At 55.3% G+C, this 20,333-nt stretch overlaps 2 pseudogenes; both read left to right on the top strand.

Moving 5' to 3' along the window:
* The first annotated feature begins 15,726 nt into the window (after positions 1–15,726).
* LOC144153936 (uncharacterized) lies at positions 15,727–16,854 on the top strand (annotated as a pseudogene).
* A 1,039-nt stretch (positions 16,855–17,893) lies between these two features.
* LOC144153937 (uncharacterized) lies at positions 17,894–19,771 on the top strand (annotated as a pseudogene).
* The last annotated feature ends 562 nt before the right edge of the window (positions 19,772–20,333 follow it).

The raw sequence follows: 20,333 nt of genomic DNA, 5'->3' as shown, positions 1-20,333 counted from the left end.
CGGACAGTGATCTGGATACGAACGGACGTTAATCTACGGAAACGCTTCATTGTGCCTGGGGGCAGGCACAATTCGGATTTGGAGCGCGATTAGGAGAGTATCAGCGCGCCCGCAAACGAAAACGGACGACAAAAGATGCCACCCGAAGACACGCAGAAAACCGCAGTTTACGGCCACGGCCGCACCGACAAGCCCCGAGCTCCCCTGAGCCCGATCCTGTGTTTTTCTAATCAATTATACATTTTATTTTTTTTCTATTTAGTCTTTCATTCGAGATACGACCTAGCTAACAGTGCATATAAGTTGATTATTCGTGCGTAATACAAATTGAGTACTCATGAGTACTACTCATTCTGTACTCATGAGTGCAGAATGAGTAGTACTCATGATTGCACAATGAGTAGTACTCATGATTGCAGAATGAGTAGTACTCATGATTGCAGAATGAGTAGTACTCATGAGTACAGATTGAGTACTCATGAGTACAGAGTGAGTACTCATGAGTACAGATTGAGTACGAATACTCGTGAGGACAAATGAGTTTGAGTACAAGTGAGTATGATTACAAATGAGTATTTGATGAGTGAGTACGGGTGATTTTGTGAACAGACGAGCTTTTTGAGTCTGAGTTTGATTGAGTACAGCGTGAATGAAAAAAATTGTGATTGAGTTTGAGTGAGTTCTTTCTGTTTTGCCGACCTATGGTGGGCGTAGCTTGTGGCAGTGCAGCACCAGGTGCTCCATGCTTTCCTCGTGGTCGCCGCATGCCCTGCACTTTGCTGCTTGAACCTCTGGTGTGCTGTCGTAGTGCCGGCAGTACAGCAGCGTGCGCAGTGCCCCCGCACGGGCCTCGAAGAGGAGTGTGCTGCCGCTACTGTTGTCGTAGACACGCATCCGGCCTATATCTTGCCTGTGTTTGCGGTACAGTTCCAGGGTAGACTTTTGGTGCATTGCGGTCTGCCAGTGAGCGCGTTCCTCTTCTTTCACCCTGGAGCGCACCTTCTCCGTGATCTTGTGCGGCGGGCCCACCTCGATCGGGCTTGTAGTGAAGCCGAATTTTCGACGGAGGTGGTAGAGGCGGTTGCACCACTGTGTGCGAACACCCTTGAATGCCATGTAGCGGAAAAGTCGCCGCGCCCAGCGTTCGTCGTTCATGACTCGGAGTCGCTCTTCGAATGCAATTTTGCTGGTGGCCTCGCGAGCCTCAAATGTTGACCATCCCAAGTCACCCTGTATGGCCTCCACAGCCACTCGGCCATGGCAGCCCAAGGCAAGGCGGCCCACCTCTCGCTGACCACGCTCGAGCCACCCCCGTGTTGGCGCCGACACACACACCACAGCGTTCGCAAAGGTGAGACATGGGACGTGCACCGACTTCCACAGGTCACGGACCAACAGGTATCGGTTGCACCCCCATAAGCACCGTCTGCGCAGGATACAGCTGGCGCGTCTCGACCTTTCTTTCAGTAGAGCCTCGTGTGTAGCATACTTGTCGCCAGTGGTGTTGAAAGTGATGCCAAGGTAACAATAGCTGTGCATCGGTGGAACTTCTTCCCCGCCAGGCAGCAGCACAATGCGTGCTTTGTCCTCTGGGTCGGAGAAGCACAGGACCGCTGACTTGCGCGTGTTGAAGGCCAGTCCCAGTGTTGACAGATGCTCAGCCGAGGCGGTGACAAGTCCCTGTAGCTCAGCCACACTTCCAGCGAGCAGGACAAGGTCATCGGCGAAGACCAGCCCCGGTAGTGTCCACATTTGCGGGAGTCCATCTTCAGAATAGGGCAGCGTGAAACCAAGTCCCGACGAAATAAGGGCTTTCTCTAGCCCCGCTACATACAGCATGTATAGCAGCGGGGAGAGCGGGCACCCCTGCTTCAGTCCCCGGTGTATTGCCACTGGCTCCGTGTGGACCTCTCCGAAGCATGCCACTGCCTTGTTGCTGGTGTATAAGCGCCGCAGAAGGTCAATCCATTTGGATGGCATAGCCAGGTCGCTCATGTGCTGCAGCATACGGCCGTGTGGGACATTGTCATATGCCTTAGTGACGTCGAGAAAGCATGTCACCAGGCCGCGGGATTCTTTCCGTGCAATGTCTATGCACTGGGAGAGTACAAACAGGTTGTCCTCCACCCGACGACCCCGTCTAAATCCATTTTGCAGCTCCGTCAGGTGACCACTTTGCTCCGCCCACGCGCTCATCCAGGCCTTAAGCACTTGGGCAAAAAGCCTATACAGTACGCTGGTGACTGTGAGTGGCCTGTGATCCCTGAGAAGGCTGCTGTCACCGCCTTTCTTTGGTATTAATGACACTTTTCCCAGTAGCCATGCCTCTGGGATGGGGTCGCCGTGGATTATGCCGGTGAGGATTGCTGCAAGGTGTGCTTGCGCCACTTCCCCCAGACACTTGACCAGTTCCGCAGGGATGCCATCGAGTCCGCTTGCCGTGTGAGCCCCAATGCGAGCAAGAGCACGTTTGAGAGCCAGCGGTGTCACTTCCCATTGGCAGTCAGCCATGTACGAGTCCTGTTCACTTGGCGGCTCTCCTACCGGGCTGGCTTTGTGCTGGACGTCACCTTGGTTGGGTGTATGGTCAAAGATTCTCTCAAGATGCGATTGGAGGTGCCGACGTATATCAAGCACTGTGTCACCCGTCATTTCATCTCGGAGCTTTGGCAGTGGCGATTTGCGGTCGAGTGAGGAAACATAGGTCCAAAACTTCCGGGTGCTGCTACGGCCTGCTGCAGTGATCTCCTCCAGTTGCCTTTGGTCGTTTTCTGCGATTTTGCATTGGACCAGCTGTTGCACTGCTCGTTTGCAGCGCAGATACTCTTCCCAGGCTAGGAGGCATTCACTGGCTGTGAGATTTTTCACTGCATGCCTGTGTGCCCGGTTCGCCGCACGCCGCTTTTCAAGGGCCTCTTTGATTTCCCTGTCCCACCACCGCTTTCGCTGAGGGCCTCCACGAGAGCCTGTGCGAACCTCGTGCTTGCGCATGATTCTCTTGAGCTCATCGACAAACTCCGAGTACGTTGCCTTCCCTGCGTGGATGGGGCTGCACTCGAATTCGCTGGCAACTGTTTTGTATGCAGGTGCCGGCAGATAGCGCTTTGCAGGTTTTCGAGGCTGTCGCACATGTTTTTGGTGGGGCGATGAGAGTGACAGCTTGATGCGATTGTGGTCACTCCCCAGGCTGAAGAGGCCGCCTTCGTCGATGTGGACCTGTCTGATGTGTGCTGCCAGTGAGGACGATATCAGTGCGTAGTCAATGCAGCTACGACTGTTGCGAGCACACCACGTAAAGTCACCTTCACAGTCTCCTCGCAGGTTGGCTATCTCGAGAGAGAGCTTCTCAGTCAGGCCAACCATAAGGTTACCATTATAGTCCTGGAACCCATCGATGGCCTGAATGTGCCCATTGAAGTCTCCCATCAGGAGCACTTGTTTGTTGGTTCCCCACCGTGCCACATCCTGTTCTATGCATTGCAGTATGCTGCAGTTGCCGTCGTGTGGCCCTTGGGTGACAGCTAGGTACACAACACCGATGATTGTGGGCTTACCAAAGATGTTTCCGGTGATCCAGAGATGTTCCCGGCACGATCCTTCCAATCTCGCCCATGCATCACCGTGTCGCCACAGCACGCCCACCCCACCACCTCTGCAGTCAGCTTCCCGGTTGCAACCCGCCCAATGCCAACTTCCATGTATCGGCGGTTCCTCAGAGCCCCGAAGGTGCGTCTCAGTTACTGCATAGATTGCAATGGCCTCCCGGTCAAGAGTTGCATACAGCTCTTCCCACTTTGAAGCTTTCCTTGCCCCGTGCAGGTTTAGCAAGCCGATGTTTACCGTTCCTGCCCACTTTGTGCGGTGTCGACAGGAACGCTTCCTTTTTTGTTGGGCACTTTTCCGGGGGTCAGTAGGAGGTGCTCCCTCCCTCTGCGGGATGTATCTGGTCTGTTGGGTTGGGGGCTTCACGGTGGTGGCTGTTGCCTGCTGAAGAGATGGCGGTGGCGGTGGTGGGCTCCCTCGGCCATCGGTGTTGTTGCAGGTGTCTCCTACTGGGTGGGCCATTTCTTGGCTAGGATGCTTTCCAGGGACTGTGCGATGAGCTGAACCAGCTCCATTTGGTGCTGATTTGTCCCGCTCTTCCGTCTCTGCTGGTTTTTGTTTACCGGCCTTTTTTGGGTATGGTGCATCACCCCTGTACCTTGTTTTGGGTCTCCACGCTTGTGCCCATGCTGTACAGGCAGCTGGCCCTCCTTGGACAGCATCCTTGTCAGTGGTTTTGGTTTCCCCAGTCGGGGTGGGCCTCCCCGATCTAAAAAACGCACCAAGGACTGTCCAATGAGTCGGCTGATGAGGCGTGTGCTGTCCTCGCTGTAGTGGAAGCCATCTTTGCCATAGCCGATAGGCAGCTCTATCTTGTTCATGTCGATGAAACGTTGCCCGGTCTTCCGACACCACTTTTTGAGCTTCGCATTGGCCAGCACAATTGCAGCGCGCACCTCTCCGCCTCGGCTGGTGATCTCTGGGATGGAGCACACAGTGAGCTGTCCGCGCCGACCAGACCATTCCCGCGAAAGGATGTCTGTGATTCCCTCAGAGGTGCCTTGCAGGACGTCATGGATTCCGGAGTGCAGGATGTACTGTCTCTGGGTAGATGGGGCCTTTTTCTCAAAATCAGTTGCATAGCGGACAGCATCTGCCATCGTTGTCTTTGCTCCGTATAGGAACTCAAAAGTTCCCCGCGAACCAGTCTCGGCCATCAAGGTCTCCGCCAGGAGGCTCACATTTTTGTCGCCGGCCATCACAACCTCCCTCTGCCCGCTCTGTGGTGGGCACCCCCTCGCGTTCTGGTGTCCGTGCTGGTCGTTGGCAACCTGTGGCTTGTCCGGATTCTTTCCAGCAATGGTCAGAGCCTGAGCTCCACCACTGATGCGCTCTGGGGTGTTCCACTGCGAAGCCTTGTTCTTTTCATTACGCCGCAGCTTCCGGTGCGTTTTTCCTCGCGTTCCCTTTAGCTGAGCATGTCCCAGGTCACATGACTCTTCCACATCCAGGGCATTGGGCAGCTTCTCTTGGCTATTTTGTCTGAGGTTGTTCTTCGATGAGGCATTTAGTTGCGTGTCACCTTGCCCAGTCCCAAAAGCCACCTCATCTGGACTTGTTCCCGATGATTCATGTGCGGCACTTTTCTGTATATCTGGCTTACGCGCAGGGGTCCTTTCCTCCAGATGTTTCCTTGGTGGTTCGTCCTCACTAGAGTTCGGTGCTGCATCCAGATTCGCATCCCGGAAGCTTGTTACTTCCGGTGCTGTAGCAAGGGGCTTGTCAGCGATGTTGCTCAGGTTGTTAATTCCAGATTCATCCTGCGTACTGCTGCCCGCGCCGAGCGCTTGTATAGGAAGGACTGTGGGTTCAGCTCGCCGGGGTGGCTGCTGTTGACTTTCCAGAGCAATTTCTTGAGCACACTCTGATGGACTGGAGGGCACGAGGGCTGACGTTGACTCAGACGGTCGAGAAGACTGCAGCTCGGGTCCAGAGCTCCGCTGCTCAGAGATCACGCCACTTCTTGCGAGCTGTGTATTCAACACCAGGATTTGCTCTTGCAGTCGGGTTATCAACTCTCGCAGCTTCATTGTCTCCGTTTCCAAAGCATCCAGTTTCGCAGCAGAAGTGGCATCTGAGACGCAGAGAGTGCACATGAAGCCGTCCGCGGCTCGGGCCTCCCGGAGCGTCTTGTACCCCGTCTCGTCCAGGTACACCCACCTGTTGCAGTTGTCGCATTTTACTTGCGGCGCGTCGGCATCCTCCCGTCGCACCGTACTTCGTACCATTTTCCCGAGCGCGCCGGCGAAGAGGCGGATGGAGTCGGCGCACAGAGAGGGTTGAGCGGTGGGGGAAGAGGGAAGAGGGGAGCGTCCTTGAGGAGGAAACAACTGCCCCTCCGACGGGCCCGCTTTGCAAGGAACTGCAGCGGCGCTGTCCCTACGTCACGTATCGGGCGTCCGAACAGGCGTGCGTAGTTTTGTTGACTCCCTTTCTCACATGGGTGCACCACTTGGCGGAAGGCCGATGGCCCTGCGCCCGCGCCGCGTGAGGCCTAGCCGACCAGCACCAGAAACGAGTCGCAGCACTGTGCAGCGTACGCCTGCCGACATACCGTAGTGCATCGCTGTGGTACTGCAGTGCTCCCGGCGTCTTCACACGTAGTCACACCAGCAGCGACACACTGAGAAAACTTCGCTAGACAGGCTCGTGCTCCCGAGCTCCGAACCGCACGAACCGCCTTCAACAAAGCGCCGCCTGGAACGCTGGCGTGCGACGGCAGCCCAGGGACGTTAAGTGTACATTCTGAGATTCTTCGTTATGTTATGCTTTTTTTTTTGTTTTTTTCTTGGTTTCTCGTATGTGGCTGAGTGTTGTCAAGTGTTTCTTTTTGGTGTGCCATGTGTTTGTGGCTCGTTCGGGCCGCGTTAGTGTCGTTGTTTGTCATGCATTTCTCTTTCTGTTTGTCCTGGCTAGCGTGTGCGCGGCACACCCACCCGATTCAAAGGGTACAGCCAAAATATCATCATCATCATCATCATCCCGATCGATAAGCACAGTTCTAGAAAAATTTACAGCGAAGCTTTATGTGCCTCACTGATGGCGCTCAATGTCGCGCTAAAGCAACTTTACACAATGGGCTTCACAAAACGATGGTGCTGATAAGTGAAGGCACACGAAGCGCATGAAACAACGCTTCCCGTAGTCGGAAATCGAACCTGGGTCCCACGCGTTATGAAGCCGACGTCCATCCGACTGCGACATTCCGCAAGGTCGAAGCATTCACAGTTGAAGAAAAAAAAAACTTGTGATTGCCGACCAAGGGTTTGTTTAACAAGGTAAAAAAGGCGTTTCGGCTTCCATTCGGAAGCCTTGTTCACAGGATTTCCGTAGGGAAGCCCAGTGTTTCCTAGGGGAGCCGAAACGTCTTTTTTACCTTTTAAATGAACCTTTCTCCTAAGAAAATGGCTTTGATTTTTACCAGTGGGGCTGTTTGAGTTCCAGCCGTTCCGGGCGTCGCTCAAAAATCGGTGCCGCAAAGTAGAGAGGAGGAAAATGCTAGGCCAATAAGTGTGACGGAAGTGGCGAGGAAGGAGCCGACGAGCAGGTGTGGGGAGGGACACGTCGGGAATTGTCTGCGCCTAGGGATGACGTAAGCTCTCATGTGCAGATGTTCTCCTTGTTAAAGGGGCACTGAAGTGATTTGTAAACATTGCGGGATTACTAGCGCAAATTGTAGGCCGGAGTCCATAGGCCATATGTTTCGACCACTTTTTCGCCAATTTATTTAGTAGTAAAATCATTTCGAAAATGCTGTCCTCCTCTCTGCACCCTCTCCCATTTTCTGTGGCGTTTTCGTGTGAAGTCAGGAGGAGATGACTTAACTTGACTGCGCTACTCAACGGCTCGCCGACCTTCCGACAGAGTCAGTCGGCCCAGCGTTTAGTCCGCCGGCCGCCGACGGGTCGTCGCAGTTAGTTCGCTCAGTTGAAACTAAGCCACGACACCTTTGTGGATGGAAGAATGTGCATTTCTTTACTTTGTTAGTTTGTACACTGTATCAAGCTCCAAGTCCCGGTCGCTCCACACAGGCGTTGCAGAAGCGCACATGCGACGCTTCACTGACTGGTACGCTAGTAGAAAACCTAAGGCTACTTGAAGGCAGGAGAACAGTCAGCGAAGTCAATATAGGTACTAAGGAAATCAAATCAACTGAAACTTTTATTGTACAGCGTAAAACTATGGAGCAGGAAGCACTTTTTTGCGCTGGGTGAACAAGCACAGCGGTCAGCAGCACGACCACACATCTGCGAACGCTTTTCCGTCTAATAAATAAATTACTAGACGTGAGATATTGTGGAAATTTGGGGGACGCTTACTGCATGAGCGCTATACAACAAACAGTCACCTGCTGCTTGAAACGCTAACACAAAATAAAAGTGTGAACTGGTTATACATTATATATTTTTTATTTCCAATGCTGGCAGAGCTGGCCGGCGGCCGAGTGGTCTGGAGTGCTAGTTATTACCCCCATAATTTGCCGTATTACCCCCATAGAAACTTGGGTCAGGCATTGAATTCGTACTGTTCGCCCTTTTCCAACCGTCGCTCCTCTTCCCCGCGTCGCCGTTCGCCGTCCCCCATGCGTCCCCGCCAGAATCCGACCGCTGAGGGAAACTAACGGCTGCAGTTCCTGAGGCAAGAACTGCAGCCTCGTCGAAATTCCGAAGTGCTCCTCTCACCCGCCAATGTTATAGACGTGACTGTTGCAGGTGTCGCCACCCTCGCGCTTATTGATACGGGCGCCGCTGTGTCAGTGTTGAGCGAACGTCTACGCCGCTCATTACGAAAAGTGACAACGCCTCTCTCGGACCGTACCCTTCGAACTGCGAGCGCACAAGAGATTAAACAGTTCACCATGTGTACCGCTCTGGTTCTCATCCAAGACGTCACATACGTCATCGAATTCATTGCCCTGCTATCATGTTCCCACGACATCATCCTCGGCTGGCACTTCCTATCGCGAAATCACGCCATAATCGATTGCGGACGTTTGCAAATTGAACTTCTACCGTTCTACGAGCCGCCGCCGAACGAGCTGTCGACCAAGTTGACTGTTCCCGAAGATACGGACATTCCTCGAGATCTTCCGTCATAGTGCCTGTTTCGTGCAATGTGGCCGACACGACCGCTGTTTTCACGCCTTCCATGCAGGTCCTTCCTCTCGCGCAAATGTCTGCCTTTACCCTCTGCTGTCATCGACGACCAGTCCGGTTGCAGCTTAATCGTCATCTGTAACCCATCTTCTTGCCCGACTACCTTGTTCCATGGGGAATATAGGTGCGTAGAAGCTGTTGACCCTTCTCACGTGAACGCTGTGCCCGACGAACCATCGCCCCTCACTGAAGCATCCTCGAGACCCTGGGCTACGGCTACCGGGTCACAGGAAGACACCTCCAGGAACTCGACGAGAAGGTGCGCGAGAACGTGCGGGTGAGCCCCATCCCGAGGAACGTGCACCCGGAGCACAACCAAGAGAGAAGACGGGCGAGAGCAAAGTTTCTCGTCGAACAGTACTGCGGGGACACGCGGACTAGGTACGTTGACGCGGCGGAGTACGGGCAAGGAAGATACGCGTTGGTGACTGTGAATGCACGCACAGGACGGGTTTCCAAATCGGCGAGCGCGAAGTGCGAGAATGCCACCGAGGCCGAGGAGATCGCCATAGCCCTGGCGATGTCTGAGGGAGGTTGCGACACAATCCTGAGCGACTCGCAAGAGGCCGTCCGCAACCTGGAAAGAGGTCGAGTGAGCGGCAAGGCGGCTAGAATCATAGAAAGATCGGGAGTTCGAGACGGAAGACGAGTAGAGGTCAGATGGATCCCTGCGCACACAGGAAACTGCTCACCGTACGCGCCGAACCACAACGAGACGGCCCACAGGGAAGCGCGCGCTATCACTCACCGCGCTCCCAACGTGGGCACTCGTCCCGAGTGGGAGTGGTGGACGGAAACCAAAGACAGAGCCAGGGGCTACGGCGAAACACTGAAGACCCTACGTCTGGCCAGACGAGCGTACCCGCCGCCCCACCGGGAACTGGGCCGCGAGGAGGCGATACATCTAAGAAGACTCCAAACAGCGTCGACAACGTCGCCGGCCTCCTTACACCAAATGTACCCGGACGAGTACTCGAGTGACCAGTGCAGTGTGTGTAAGAAAGGACCGGCCAACCGGTGGCACATCATGTGGGACTGTGCCGCCGACCCAGACGGCGCGCACTTCGAAGAGTATCCGGAGGAACTCCAGAGAGCCATCGAATCTACAAGCAGGACAGACCAGTCATGGGCCATCCAGCAGGTCTTCGCCGCGCTCGAAAGGCACGGGCTCCGTAAAACGGGCTTGTGACGAGTAGGGTCGCAGAAGAAGGCGCGACGCCAGGCCACGTCGAGGCGGAGCCGTAACCCGGCTCCTGCCTACTGCAGGGTTTGCTTCAATAAAGTCCTTTCCAGTCCAGTCCACTGTTAGCACACTTAGTCCTGCGTCAAGCCCGGATGCGTTCCTGCAGTGTGTCGACAAGGGCATTAACTCGGAGTAACACGACAAGCTCATCGCCCTCCTACAGAGTTTTCACGACTGATTTGATTGCGTGCAAACCACCTTGGGACGCACGTCGGCCGTTTCACATGAAACAGACACCGGCTCCCACGTCCCACTGTGGCAGAGACCATAGCGCGTGTCACCTGCGGAGCGCCGCGTGATCGACGATGCTTACCCGTAACGTCATACAACCCTCTACCAGCCCGTGGGCCTCTGCCGTGGTTCTGGTCACAAAAAAAAAAAGGGTAGATATGGTTCTGCGTGGATTAATCACCGCCTCAATTAAGATTACACGTGAGGACGTGTATCCGCTACCCCGTATCAACGACGCTTTTGACTGCCTACAGGGTGCCGAGTTTTTCTCCTCCTTGGACCTGATGTCTGGTTACTGGCAAGTGCCCATGGCTTATTCCGATCGCTCAAAAACAGCGTTCCTTACACCTGATGGTCATTATGAATTTAACGAGATGCCTTTCGGGTTTTGTAATGCGCCAGCCACTTTCGAACGAATGATGAGGGGCCTTAAGTGGAAAACATGTCTTTGTTATCTGGATCACATTGGTGTGTTTGCATCAGATTTTGACACGCACTGTAGAGGACGCCACCTGTTGACTCGAGTAACTGGGAGGTGGCGCCCCCACTCTGTATAAAGGCATTGGCGGGGATTAAACGGGGCTTTTTGTTGTTCGTGAACTGCGCGTGGTTGCGTCATTCTTCGCGGGCTTCACGCCCACATTCGGCACGGCTCGCGGCGTCCGCGCCACCCGGGCGCGTCTCTACATGGTGTCAGTAGTGGGATACTGCGACAACCGTGCAACATGGAGGATAACCCAGCCTCCGCCGTGACCGCCAGCTTCACGTTGCGAACCCCGCCGCAGTTCACTTTCGACAACCCAGCCCAATGGACCGCGTGGCTTCAACAATTCGAGGATTACTCCTTCGCCTCAGGGCTGTCCTCCGCCCCCGAAGAAACCAAGGTACGCACGCTGCTCTACTGTATGGGTCCCCAAGGTCGCGAGGTGCTTTCGTCTCTCATGTCAGACGCTGAGGCCTATCGCTCGTACTCCGGCGTGACAACGAGTCTTTCGGGATATTTTGTACACCCCGTCAACGAGGTATACGAATCGAGCAGGTTCCACAAGCGCACGCAAGTGGTAGGCGAGTCAGTCGACGCGTTTTTCACGGCGCTACGAATTCTCGTGAAGAAATGCAACTACGCCTCTCGGGAAATTGACGACCGGCTGGTTCGGGACAGATTTATCGTAGGGCTGCTTGACTCTCGCTTGACCGACCAGCTGTGCCGCAATCCAAAGCTTACACTGGACGAGGCGCTCATCCAAGCTCGTCAGTACGAAGACGCCGAAAATGAGAAAAGGCGGCGTCAGGGGACAGACTTCGCACCAGACGCACTGAACGTCGACGCCGTTGTGAATAAGCAGTACCGAATGGCCGCCGCCCCAGCGCGCGAAACTGCACGAAGTAACGTCTGTCGGCCTCCCGAGTACCGCGCCGGCCCGAAGTCGGCATGCGATTTTTGCGGCCACGCCCCTCATCCGCGATCTGAGTGCCCAGCACGGTGGGCCACATGCAACCACTGTCGCAAGAGCGGTCACTTCGCGGCGGTTTGCCGCTCGAACAGTACTAGGCGCTTAAGCCAAATCCAGCTCTGCGCCGTGGATGCAGCGCAAACAGAACGCCGGCACGTTGTTGTTCATGTCAATGGACGCCCCCTTCAATTCAAGGTGGATACTGGGGCGGACGTTTCGGTCGTACCTCCGAGCTTCGCGGGGTGCCCAGTAGACCTAGACAAACCCAATAATGAACAGTTGATGGGGCCGGGCCGCTGCCGCCTAAAGTTGCTCGGGACGTTTCCTGCTACCCTGTCGTGGCGAGGCCGGACGGTATGCAAAAAATTGTATGTCGTAGCAGACATTGACTCTCCTCTGTTGGGGTACTCGGCGGTAGTGGACCTGGGAGTCGTCCAGTTTGTTGACGCCGTGGAAGACGAAGCTCCGAAAAGGCCCCCAACGTCCGACAAGGCGGCAGCTTCGCTGTTCTCAGGCCTTGGCGAGATGCCTGAAGAATATCACATCCGCATCAAGCCTGGAGCGGTTCCATTTTCTCTCAGCGTTCCTAGGCGCATCCCTATTCCCCTCGAAGGCGTAGTCAAGAAGGACTTAGACGCGATGGAAAGGGACGGGGTCATCCGGCGAGTCACTGTGCCAACCCCGTGGTGTGCTGGTATTGTGCTGGTACCCAAAGCGGATGGAGAGTACAGAATTTGTGTCGACCTCACGAAGTTGAACCAAGTAGTTCTCCGGGAGAGACACCTTATGCCCACGGTGGACCAGGTACTTGGGCGTCTTGGCAATGCCGCAGTCTTCTCGAAACTTGATGCAAAATCGGGGTTTCATCAAGTAAGGCTATCTGAAAGCTGTCAGGAACTGACTACCTTCATAACCCCGTTTGGTCGCTACTGCTACCGCCGCCTGCCCTTCGGCATCACCTCCGCTCCCGAAGTGTTTCAGCGCCAAATGTCTCGGATTCTAGAGGGTCTGGAAGGATGTGTGAACATGGTAGATGACATTCTAGTATTCGGCAGGGACCGTTCCGAGCACGACAGCAGACTCCAAGCAGTCCTTCGCAAGTTAGAACAAGCGGGCATCACGTTGAATGCCTCGAAATGCTCCTTCGGGGTATCCTCCGTCAAGTTCCTTGGTGTAGTGGTAAGCGCCACTGGCATCTCGGCTGACCCCGACAAGGTATCTGCTATTGTGAACATGAAACCGCCGACAGATACGCAAGGCGTCCGTCGTTTACTGGGCATGCTGAACCACATTGGAAGGTTTTTGCCGAACCTGTCTGCCGTCACTACACCGATTCGGCTCCTTTTGAACAAGAATGCGGTCTGGACCTGGGACCAAGCGCAAGCGACCTCTTTCGAGACATTGAAGAGAATGGTGGCATCTAATGCTTGTATGGCCAGCTGCAATCCAGAGCTACCCACTCTTGTGTCGGCAGATGCCAGTTCGTTCGGGCTAGGCGCGGTTCTCTTGCAGGAGCAACAGACGGGAGAGCGACGGGCTGTCGCGTTCGCATCAAGAGCACTGACTACTGCTGAGCAGCGGTACAGTCAGATTGAGAAGGAAGCGCTTGGTGTCTCTTGGGCCATCGAGAGGTTTGAGGAATTCCTGCGCGGACTCAGCTTTGTCGTTGAAACAGACCATCAGCCGCTCGTCAGGTTGCTTGGCTCCGCCGATCTTGACCTCATGCCCCCTCGCATCCAGAGATTTCGCATAAGGCTCATGCGATATCAGTTCACCGTCAAGTATGTTCCAGGGAAGTACCTGGCCACTGCAGACACCCTCTCTAGGGATCCTGAATGCTCTTCTACATCCAAAGTGGACAGCACAGAAATTTTTGTGTCTATGATCGTGGCAGCCCTTCCTTCAACCCTGGCCGTACGTCTTGAAGACTTCAGGTCTCACCAAACTTCAGACGGCGAGTGCTCAATGCTGAAAGCATACAGCATGAAGGGGTGGCCTCGACGAGACCGGCTGCCGCTCAACATGACACGTTACTGGGAGCACCGTGGGGACTTCACCATATGCGAGGACCTGCTGTTCATGGGTGGACGTCTAGTTGTGCCCGAAGCACTACGCAGAGACATCGTGAACCTGCTGCATGATGGTCATCAAGGCGTCAATCGATGCTTGGCGGTGGCCCGAGACTCTGTGTGGTGGCCCGGTCTCAACAGCCAGGTTAAAGCAGCCGTAGAGAACTGCCCAGCATGTGCTTCTACACGTGTCCAACGCTGTGAGCCCATGATTCCGACCGAGACACCATCAGCTCCGTGGGAGAGGGTGGCCATCGACTTGTTTGATTTCGCCAATCAAGATTTCCTTGTGGTTGTAGACTACCGTTCTCGCTACCCAGAGGTCATCACACTCCGGTCCACTTCTGCGGACGCCGTTATTTCTGCAATCAAGAGCACGTTTGCCCGACACGGCATCCCGGTGACTGTAGTCAGCGACAATGGGCCACAGTTTTCCTGTAAAGCTTTCGAGGACTTTGGGAAGACCTACGGGTTCACACATGTCACGAGCAGTCCACGCTACCCGCAGTCCAACGGCGAAGCAGAGCGCATGGTTCGCACAATCAAGGAGCTGTTTCTGAAGGCCACAGACCCATTTCTGGCTCTGCTAGCATACCGTAACACTCCCGGTGTGTCTGGCTACAGCCCGGCTCAACTGCTCATGGGACGCTCTCTGCGAACTCGTGTGCCAGCCACGGCTCAAAGCCTTGTTCCAGATTGGCCACGGGTGAAAGAATTCAATGACAGGGATGCCGCCCAGAGACGAAGACAACAGAGAGACTACAATAACCGGCACGCAGCGCATGACCTTCGTGCTCTCGACGATGGGGAGGAAGTATGGGTACGCGACACGCGGTCAAGGGCGACGGTCCTAAGCCCAGCTCAGAGACCACGCTCGTACATCGTCCAGACGCCCAGTGGCATACTAGTGAGAAACCGCAGACACCTCGTCCCTTGCAGCAATCCTCAGTCAGCCCCCTCAGATGACACGGGAAGCTCCAACCGTGCGGCCCCGATATCTGCGCCGTCTCCAGGACCACAGCGGGCAGCAACCGGTGCCGCATCGGACACTCCAGCTCCTGCACCTGCTGCAGGATCGCCAGGCCACCGTTGCACACGATACGGCCGGCGCGTGGTGCCACCTCGCAGACTGGATTTGTGAGACTGCTGCAAGGACTGTTTCTTGGTGGTGCTCTTTTGTAGCACTTGTGTTTGAGAGCTCCGGAAGGAGGGATGTAGAGGACGCCACCTGTTGACTCGAGTAACTGGGAGGTGGCGCCCCCACTCTGTATAAAGGCATTGGCGGGGATTAAACGGGGCTTTTTGTTGTTCGTGAACTGCGCGTGGTTGCGTCATTCTTCGCGGGCTTCACGCCCACATTCGGCACGGCTCGCGGCGTCCGCGCCACCCGGGCGCGTCTCTACACGCACCTTGAGAGCTTTAAGCTAGTGTTTACCTGCCTCACGTCAGCCGGCTTGCAACTGAATCTGAAGAGCCGCCTTGCTGCTCGCAATCTAACAATTTTGGGCGTTGTGTCCAATAACAGCATCCTTCCAGATCCGGACAAGCTTCGTGCAGTGGCAGAGTTTCCCAAACCGGCCACTCTGAAAGTCCTGCGAAGCTTTATAGGCTTGTGTTCGTATTTTCGCCGATTCGTCCAAAAGTTTGCCACCATCATCGCCCCTTTAACGCAGCTCCTCAGCGCACACAACGAACGTCTCCAGTGGTCGCCTGCTTGTGACACCGCATTTGTGACCATGCGCGCCTGCTTACGACTACAGTGAACTAGAATATCCAATATTCTAGTTCACTCTATTACGACGCTCCCAATACTGCGCCATTTTGGCCCGCTTGCACCTACTGAAGTGCACAGTGACGCGAGTGGTGTCGGTCTTTGATGTATCTGTGACGTCACGCCAGCCGAAGCCGCCGTTATCACCACTATCAACCCGCGCTATCGCAATGAACGCTTTGTCTTGGCCCAGCCACTGCCCCGGCGTGTTCGTTTCAGTGGCGACGAGGATGGGATGAGAACGGGGCGTTAACTCAGTCCACCATGACTGCTGCACCCACTGGAGGATACGCCAGCCCGCCGCAGTTCGACGAGACGAGCGACAAGTGGCCCGCTTACCAGATTCGGCTGGAAGCCTTCTTTGAGGGGAATGGCATCACGGAAGACAAAAAGAAGCGGGCCCTGCTGGTGACTGCACTGTCCACCCACTCCGTCGACGTACTGAGCGGACGCTGTGCTCCGGATAAGGTGAATGAACTTTCGTACCCACAAGTGGTAGCTTAAGCAGCACTTTTCGCCGCAACTGAACGAGATAGCACAGTCTTATAAGTTCTTCACCCGCAACCAGCTGTCCGGCGAACCGGTCAAGGATTTTATCGTGGCGATTCGACAGATAGCGGACACCTGCAATTTTGGTACATCGTTAGATAGAATGCTACGAGATCGCGTCGTGTGTGGACTGCAAAGCGCAGGAGTGCGTCGGCAGCTACTCACGAAACCACAGCTGACGAGGAGCGAAGCGGAAGAAATTGCGATATCCGCCGAAATGGCCGAAGCCAACGCGCAAGAGATAGTAAGCCCCGCCGCTGAGGGAACTGTGCATGCGCTGGGAGGCCAGTCCTATCGCCCAAAAAGCCGGCCACAGATTACGTGCTACCGCTGCGGAGCAAAGGGGCGCGGACCCGAGGATTGCCGCTTCCGATCGGCGTCATGCTTCAAGTGCATGCAAACAACGAGGTCATATCGCCCGAGCCTGTTGCCGCCGTGAGAGTGGTTTCGGGGTGGTGCCACCAGTGCGCCAAGTACACGCCTTGTCGTCGCGGGAGGAAGACACGGACACCAACGGTATGTTCGCGCTGGGGGCAGCGAACAGTCATATCGGCCACATCGGCATGACGCAACCCATCGTGCGCACCTTGGATTGTGCTGGGGTTCCAGTGGACATGCAGGTCGACACAGGCTCACCGGTTTCGGTCATCACGTGGCCCACATGAACAGAACAAAGCAGTGTGGCCCAAGCTGCGTGGTTCGCCATTGAAACTGACCTGCTTCCTGGGACGGCTTCCAGTGCGGGGACAACTTAAGCTCAAGGTTTCGTGCGGAAACAGGTCCACGGAGGGATCTTTGCAAGTCCTTGGTTGCTCCGGCCCCAACCTCTGCGGACGCGACCTGATTCAAGCGTTCCACATGCTCGAGGCACCGGTCATGAACGTGAACACGTCAAATGAGCAACTGCCGTTAGTCGGTGCTGACGACATTAACGTGGACCAGTTGCTAGCAGAATTCGCTGATGTGTTCGCGCCAGGTTTAGGGTTCATAAAAGGGCCTCCGGTGCACTTCGAGACGCGAGAAAACGTGGTGCCGAAATTTTGGAAAGCAAGCGAAGTTCCTTATGGTTTTCGTCCAAAGGTCGACGCGGAACTGGACCGCCTTTCGGGCGCGGGTATTATTGTCCCGGTGACTCATTCGAAGTGGACCGCGCCAGTGGTACCGGTAGTGAAGCAGAATGGCTGCATCCGCCTTTGCGGCGATTTTAAACTAACGGTAAACAAAGCCTGTCACCCTGAGCAATATCCGTTGCCACGGGTGGAGGACATCCTGGCGACATTGAACGGCGGTGAAGTTTTTACCACGATAGACTTGCGGGAGGCGTACAACCAGCTTCCGCTGGATGAGGAAGCCATGCTACTCACGACCACAAACACGCACAAGGGACTGTTCAGCTTCACTCGCCTGCCTTTTGGAGTGGCGTCCGCGTCGGCCGTGTTTCAACGTCGTATGGAGACCATTTTGCAGGGGCTTCCGGGTGTTCAGGTCTACCTAGATGACGTCATCGTGGCAGAGAAACGCAATGACTGCACCACACTGCGTGCAGTATTGAAGCGTTTCCAGGAACATGGCTTGTGCTTGAATGCAGACAAGTGCAGGTTTGGATTTTTTGGGACATCGAATCAGCGCTCGAGGTCTTCAACCAAAGACGGAGAACATAGACGCCATCCTGGAGGTTCAGGCAGCGCGGAATCCCGCAGAATTAAGGTCGTACCTTGGCATGGTCACGTACTACCACAAGTTCCTGCTCAACGCATCGACCGCCATGGCGCCCTTATATCAACTACTCCGGAAGGAAGCTAAGTAGGAGTGGGGTAGCACTCAACAACAGGCATTCAGCAATGTGAAAGACCTTCTCAAATTCGCAGATTTTCTGGCGCATTTTGACCCACACAGACCGCTAGTCCTGGAATGCGATGCCTCCCCGGACGGAATCGGCGCAGTGCTTTCACACGATGTCGGGGGCGGGGTACTTCGGCCCATAGGGTTCCGTTCTCGGTTATTGACGGAAGTTGAGAAAAATTACTCGCAGCTGGAGCGTGAAGCCTTGGCACTTGTGTTTGGTGCATCGAAATTCCGACAATACTTACTCGGCAATACTTTCACATTGATGACTGACCATAAGCCGCTTGTGGGACTTTTTCATCCAGACAGGCCCCGTGATGGCTGCTGCGCGAATCCAGCGATGGGCTCTGCTGCTCAGCGCATACGATTACGTCATCAAACACCATCCGGGGAAAGACAACGTTCCCGCAGACGCCCTCAGCCGGCTCCCCACGTCAGCAACTTCCCAGCCAGAGACGCAGGAAGAAACTGGGGACGGTGAGTATGTCCTGCTCACGGAAATCCTCAATGATGGTGTCATGTCCGCGAAGCAACTGGGCACTCCCACGGAGCTCGATGACGATTTAGCAAAGGTGCAAAAATGGGTGCAGGAGGGGTGGCCAAGAAATTTGGGGCCTGAGGACCAGCACATGCCATACTTCAACCGGAAGGCGGTGATAACGGGGAGTTACGGGCTTCTCTACTGGGGCCATCGAGTGATCGTCCCTAAGAGTGCCCGATCAGTGATGTTACGTCTGCTGCATGATACTCATCAAGGAGTTTGCTCAATGAAGCGGCTAGGGCGCTCCTTGATGTGGTACCCCCGGATCGATAATGACATTGAGCACATGGTTAAGCCCCAGTTGCATCCAAGCTGCCCCTATGCCCCCCAAGAAACCCCCGGTGCATGGCCGGAGACGGATGAGCGTTGGTCGAGGCTGCATATCGATTTTGCGGGGCCGATCGATGGTCACATGCTACTGATTGTGGTGGATTCACACAGTAAGTGGATAGAAGCGATACCCATGAGTTCCACCACGCACGCCACCATACAGGCTCTGCGCACCTTGTTCGGTACATTCGGGTACATTCGGTGCCCCGGACGCTGGTATCCGATAATGGCCCACAGTTTACGAGTTGGGAATTTCACAATTTTATGAAGCTGAATAACATAGTACACCTGCGAACAGCACCGTATCACCCCCAGTCCAATGGACTCGCGGAGCGGGCTGTGCGTACTGTCAAGTATTCTTTGAGAAAGAATGTGCAAGGGTCACTGAAAACCCGCCTGGCGAGGATTCCGCACAGGTACCGCAAGACGCCTCAGGCCGAGGGCCGGACACCAGCGCAACTCCTAATGGGCTACGATCTTCGCTCCAGGCTGGACAACGCAGTGTCCGTTCCGCCCTCGCCAGTGGACCGTCCCTCCCTCAATGTGTGGCAGCCCGGTGAGCCAGCCTGGGTGAGGAACTTCGGCCGAGGCGAGCCGTGGACTCCAGCCAGCATTACATCGACAGACGGAGCCCGCCTATAGTGAATGCCGACGGTCCGGAGGGGGAAACCGTTCAGCGCCACAGCGACCAGGTGAAGCCACGGGAGTTGGAGCACGACCAGGGAGAAGCCATGGTGACTCCGAGTAAGGAAACTGCCGGCGGACCCCTAGCAGGAGAAACACCGAGGCGAGTGCCAACAAGCAACGAGATCGCCGGAAGCACCTACACTCTGGTGTTGCGTCGGTCGGGCCGGCAACGAAAACCGCCAGGCCGTTACTCACCGTAGAGGGAGCGAAATGATGTATCTGTGACGTCACGCCAGCCGAAGCCGCCGTTATCACCACTGCTTTTCCCTCCCTCTTAACCCCTCTCGCACAACGCTACATTAACCCACGCTATCGCAATAAAACGCTTCGTCTTGGCCCAGCCACTGCCCCGGCGTGTTCGTTTCAGTCTTAGCGCCATGCTCGCTCACCGGAAAGCCGGCTTCTATCGTCGTCGCATACGCCAGCCGCACTCTGACGAAGGCGGAACGGAATTATTCCGTAACAGAGAAATAATGGTTGGCGATCGTTTGGGCAATCAAGTTTCGCCACTACCTCTACGGTAGTCTATTAAACGTTGTCACAGACCACCACGCCTTCTGCTGGCTGTCTTCACTCAAAGACCCTTCCGGCAGACTCGGTCGTTGGGCTCTTCGCCTGCAGGAGCACGACATTCGAGTCGTATACCGGCCCGTACTCCGACACACGGATGCTGATGCCCTGTCCAGATCACCCGTGGAGCCGGAAGATGACAGTTCATATGCGCCAGATAGCGCCGCGGCGTCCCTGGACTCCCTTTACATGGCTGCGGGACGGCGTAAAGATCCGTGGATCGCCTCTGTCCGTCAATATTTGTCGAGTACGTCAACACTTGGAGCCTCTCGTGCGCTGCGCCG

Source organism: Haemaphysalis longicornis, unplaced genomic scaffold (genome assembly GCF_048455015.1).
Source record: "Haemaphysalis longicornis isolate Haplotype H1 unplaced genomic scaffold, Haemaphysalis longicornis Haplotype H1 scaffold_9, whole genome shotgun sequence".
Classification (NCBI taxonomy): Eukaryota; Metazoa; Arthropoda; class Arachnida; order Ixodida; family Ixodidae; genus Haemaphysalis; species Haemaphysalis longicornis.
This window is presented reverse-complemented; position numbering and strand designations above follow the sequence as displayed.